Genomic DNA, 6000 nt, shown 5'->3' with positions numbered 1-6000 from the left:
TAGAGGTCCCTTCCAACCTTGAATATTCTGTGATTCTCTGAAAAGCTGATAGGATTCTTAGTCTGGAGACAATGGAATGGAGGGGGCCATTTTCAAGGGAGACTGGATAGTTTACTGCAGTTGCTTGTGTTGCTGTTATCCACTGTAATGTACGTGGCTTTCGGAGCTAATGTCGTATCATTGAATGTTTGGTATTACAGATTAAATATGGGCACGTGAAATCATCAGACCACCTACCTGAGAACCTAGAAAGTGACACCATTACACATGTCCATACCCGTGTGCCTGGGATCAAAGGTAGGATGGATGCTGAGGAAGCGCGCAGGTGAGACGAGTTAGGGTTGGTTGAGGGAGTTACAGTTAGTCTAAATTCTCTGTTTATTAAATTGCCGTCCTTCTCTGTTTATTAAATCGCTACTATTAGCATAAGTTCTCTGTTTATTAAGTAGCTACTATTAGCATAAGTCTTAGCATAACTGGAAAGCAAGTGTTCTGGTTGAGCTACGGTCCTGTCCATGGGAGTTGTGGCCTTGAGACATCGCAGCACGCACGGTCAGTCTGGATCTTTGAGACAACTCGTGGAGTTGTGTGGAGTCATCTCCTCTTCGCACCACACCAGGCCCACCACAAGAATTTTTATAGGTCTGGTGCAAATTATAAGCAGCTGTTTCTGTGTATGAATCGTCACACTGCTTAATCTAGGCTGGTATCTATCATTAACARCACTAACACAGTCACAGAAAAGAGGAGATACCAGATTATATCCCTCCTGAGAAATCTCCTCTAAGCTCTTAAACATTGCTATAAAATCTGTTTTTTGATGGTGAGTTGTTGGGGTTTTTTTTCAGATTTCATTTTTCCTTCAAACTTTTTGTTTTTATATTTGTTCCAAAAAATTGCTTTATTCTGGCAAGAGAAAAATGGAAAACCACAATTCTTTTCAGGTCTGCTGTGTTTTAGCTGTAATTATATTTTACAGCAGTAAATTTCAGAGACTAGATGACCATTAAGTGACAAATTTCTTTTTTAAAAAAGATCAGCTGCTACATAAATATACATAAAATACAGTAAATAGCAAAACTATTTACAGAGAAAATATTCACAGAGAAAGTGTTCACAGAAAAAAGAGTTCGGAGGTTGTTTGCTTATTTTAAAAAATCTTAAGTGTTGAAATCAAGTTAATTTTAAGATACTGCCTAACTCTATACAAAATAAAAAATTAAAGTAATCATATTGTACTCTTGGACTCTGTCCGTTCCATTGTACTCTTGAAGTCTGTCCATTCCATATAACCAATACCATTTGGATCAATACAATTTTAACTAAACTCCCTACATTATCCTACATAAAAATTGTCCTTTACATAGAATAAAATGTACATTATAACAGCTTCTCACAATGTCCTTAAAACATCTAACTTAAGAGTCTGGTGTTCTTTTTGTCTTTCCAAATAATTTTTCTACTTTTCAAAACTGCGGTGAAGTTAAATTTCAAATCTGCTATTGGGACATATTCCTTCCCAGTGAATAGAAGTTTGTCTTGTAACAAAACATAATTTCAAAATAGAGTTATAATAAAACCAATATTTTTGCTATGAAATTCAAGGGCCTTTCCCTTACTCCCTTCAAAAATCATTCAGCCATATGTGAAACTTATGTATTTGGGCAAGTGTAGGTTTTAATGTAACAAAATACGGTGTTCTATACATAAACACACTTTTAACGTAAGTGAAAGAGGGTTGCACTGAGGTGGGTTCCTTATAAAAAATGAAAATGGGGTGAATACCCTGACAATCCCGTATAATCAATTCAGGAAACGGGAGACGGAGAGAGGGAAGAAAAGGCTTTAGGTGCCCTAGGGGACGATTCCAGCAGGGCTGTGTGCGCTCTGCCCTGGCAGGCAGGATCTGAGACGGCTGCAGGAGGGCAATGGCACAAGTGCCTCTCTAGGAAGTGGCAGAAACCTCCTCCTAGCCAAGGGCTGTATGCAGTTCTTCTGTGGAGTCTTGTGGTTGTATGCCAGAGGTACCAAATGCCTTAAGTCTGAATCCAGAAAAAACTCTCAGAGTTGCCTCTTCTAAGCATGTCTGAAATTTTCCAACAGTCTCATTTTATTAGAGAGACATTTAGGCAGCTTGGGAAAAATGTGACTGAGCTAAAACATCAGTGGTGCTCAAAAACTGTCATCATCATCAGGAGGACCACCTCCATCAGTGGATATTAGTGCAGCCCTTCAGGGCATGAGGGAGACAGACGCTGCTGGCAGCAACTGCATCGACTGGGGCAAGACCTGCCCTGTGGGACAGGTGAGATTTTCCTCCACCATCTCCTCAAAATGTTCCACACTCGCATGCACGACACAGAAAGGACCGTCCGAGGGACACTTGGAGCATGTCAGATGCTGCAGGCCCCCCTTTGCATGTACGTGTGAAACCTTCATAAGGACAAATCAACCTCGCATGCACTCGTGAAATCTTCACACCTTCCAGCCCTCCRTGGCTGGGGAGAGGGCAGCAGCGTGGGTCACCTCCATGGGTCGCCCWTGGGGAGTCCGGCCCTGCCTCCCGGGAAGGCCCCTGCGCCGCGGGACGCGCCGGCGGTGCTGCTGCGGCCACAACGTGCTAGCTGGTGGCCAGGTGTTTGTAGTAAGGGAAGGGGAAGACCAACAGGCAGTAGCCGCTTGGGAAACGAGCCATACGTTTAGAGAAAATCTACTTAAGAGCTATGCATTACTCCAGGAAATTATTTTCCATTAGTGTTGGCATAGGTAAAAGGCCTCCTTCTCCTTTTAGGTAGGGGTTTGACTCCAAGATGGGACAGCTGAAATGCTTTTGTGGTTACTRGATGCTCCAGCTATAGGAAGAACCATGTGTCTTCATCCACACTATATATGGAACATTTGTGGAACGTGTGCAGAAATTGCTTTGGATAGCCAAAAAAAGTCACTTTGCTAAGGCTCTTCATAATTAAGTCCAATGCAAATAATAATTCCAAACACCTAATCATAAGATGATTCAAATGGGAAGGGGCCTCAGGCCAGCCTCCCACTCACAGCAGGGTCAGATGGAGTCAAACCAAGTGACTTCACACTGAATCTGATCATCTGATATGGAGCCTGGCTGTGGGTTGGATGACTGAGCTCCTTTAACCCCTTCTTGTCATATATTTCTCCCTGCCAGAGTTTTAAAGTTCCCATACTCTTAAAGGTTTGCAAAAGGCTTTCAGACCCTTGTTTCATTCCTGACATTTGACCTTTGTGAGGCATGTTTATCTCCACGTCAAGCTCTAAATGTCTGAAAAGGTATATGGATCGCTTAAGGATGAACAGGAAGGATTAAAGATCATGATGTATCTTGTGGAAAGTGTTTTAACTACACCCTACACAACTGTCAAGTCCATACAAATGGATATTTACCCTGCTGTCCCTTCAGGGTGTTTATTTCAGTGTGGGAAAAAGCAAATCCTTACAAGACACAAGCAGCCAAGTAGACACACTGTAGTCATAACTGAATGCCAAATAAATCTGRCTACAGCAGAGGAGCCTCAGCAGAGGAGTCTGTGCAGATTTAAAGTGTAAGAGTTTGAACAGATGAGAGAAATTAAGTGATACATACTGGATAATTTAAGCAACTGCAAGAGGTGAATGGAAAAATCTGATGGTTTTGCATGTGTGGCGCCTGTAAAAGTTCTGGATATTTATTTTTCTTTGCATAATGAAATCTTTCACTTCTTGTTAAGGATCTATTAAAAGTAAAAAAGCGATACTGTAAATCCCGTTACCAACCTGGCTCCAGAAAGGATGTTAGTAGGGCTGGGAATTTTAGCTTTATTCCTTTGGCTCACTCAGCCCTTGGACTCGCTGCCCACCTGCCCTGTGCTCGTGGTGGACAGTGTCACACGGGAGGCAGCAGCGGCCGGGGAGCCCATGCGGTTACTGCGGGCCCCATGGCGAGGGCCCCGCGCCGGCCCTCGGGCTGCCCCATGGCGAGGGCCCCGTGCGCTGGTCCCCGGGGGTGCCCCATGGCGAGGGCCCCATGCCGGCCCCAGGGGTGCCCCATGGCGAGGGCCCTGCGCCGGCCCCGGGGGTGCCCCATGGCGAGGGCCCCATGCCGGCCCCAGGGGTGCCCCATGGTGAGGGCCCCACGCCGGCCTCTCTGCGCGGCAATTGCTGCCGGAGCAGCCGCGGCCTCTCTCGTCCTGCCTAAGTAGGTCACCCTGTGCCATCTGCTGGCACTTAGGAGCTCTGGAATGCTCTACGTTCCCTATGGCATCCTGCAGTTTTGCATCTATCTCTATATTTTTTAATTCCCTTCTGCCCTATCTAGCTACTGTATGTATTGAGAGCATTTAATGTTATGGTTTGTCTGGATAATGATTTAAGGAATTAGGTGCAGGTCATATATACAACAGGGTTGGGTACCGTTCAGTGGGGAGGGAATGCGACACAAAAGTCTAGTTTTTTTGCTGATGGTGGATCCTGGGCAAGCAGTGCTGCTCAGTGAAGTGCACTCGTCCTCCCACTTTCCTCTTCTCCAGCAACCCTGTTAAAGCCTAAGGGAAGTCATCAGTCCCAGAGCTGTATAGCTGGCTTTGTGAGGCTCTAGGTAAAATTGGTTTTCTTGTTACCTGATAGCGAGTCTGTGAAATGGGGGGTGTTTCTTATCGATTCTTTAGTGTCCTTTCAGAGACTAAAGTACCCTCAGCTCTCTCCCATATGTCAGTTTAGGGTGGATTGCCCCCACACTGCAAGGATGCTTTCTTTTTAATAGCACCCTTGGTTTGAACTTACACACGTACACCATTGGCACCACACCTAAGTCCAAGCCACTGCTTTGTGGACCCCTCTGGTATGTGATAAAATAAGTGGGATTGATAAGGAATGGGGAGGGCCACAAGCACATAATACAAAACATACTTTGAACGTATTCCTGAGCATGTGAAAACCTGTTGGGGTACAAATATTATGCATGTGAATGTGAGAAACGAACATTTTAATTATAGGGCCTGGGCTCTGGCCATCTCGCTACTACCCCTTTGCGGCTGTGTGGGGTGTTCACACGCACCACCCGTGAACCCAGAGCCGCTTCTCCTGTCTCGTGACAAGATTAGGGTCAGGTCTCTACACACTGGGATTGCACAAGCCAGATCTGAGATTTGTAATAAACCACGGCAAGGTAATAAGTGACACAGTACACGGAGAAACGGCAACTCAGTCTCTCCTTCTGCGTCTGAAAAACAACAAAAAAAAATGGGTTAAAGGCAAGGAATAATTAACAGGGCTAGAGTAACTACAGGTCAAGCTGTCTTGGACTAGAAACAACTAGAAGGCATTATCTAAATTTACCAGATGTCATTATGCAAGGCATGACTTCATCCAGGAATCGTTCGTGCCGCTAGCTGAAACCAATGCGGATTAGCCTGGCTATTTCAGTAATGCAGTTGGATCACAACTGCCTGCAATTCTCAGTCATCTTTCGTGGATATCCTAATTTCCTTAGATGAAAACAAAATATACTTGTCTCATTTYGTAAAGCAATGTATTGACTGCATACATTCAAATGACACCCAAAATCTTCCAARGTTATACACTTTAGGTCAATGTGTGCTACACTGGTTTAAAGAAATCAAGCTGTACTCTCACTAGGTATTCGTATACACAGGGACGTATTTATAGTAATGCAAACTAGGAATATGATTCTTTTAATAATCCTGCAAACAGATACATTTTTTCCTTGTAATTACAATGGTTATGTTTGGTTATGTTTTCCAGAAAACTGATGCAGATTTGCTATATTTGTAAGCCTCTTCTTACCTGCACTATGTGTGAACATATTCTATAAGCACTACTTTACATTAGTGATATAACTGAGAAAGTGAGGAGGTATTACAGGGGCTATTGCTTGCMTTTGTGTCATTTGGCTTTCTATATTCCCAGTGTAAATAGATAAAAGTTTGGTCATGCAAATATTTGTTTTTAAAATGAATAATTTAACACAATAAT

The sequence above is a fragment of the Nothoprocta perdicaria genome, unplaced genomic scaffold, assembly GCF_003342845.1.
Source record: "Nothoprocta perdicaria isolate Ctin4 unplaced genomic scaffold, notPer1 scaffold_21, whole genome shotgun sequence".
Taxonomy (NCBI): domain Eukaryota; kingdom Metazoa; phylum Chordata; class Aves; order Tinamiformes; family Tinamidae; genus Nothoprocta; species Nothoprocta perdicaria.
The sequence above is the reverse complement of the archived record's forward strand: the minus strand, read 5'-3'. Positions refer to the sequence as shown.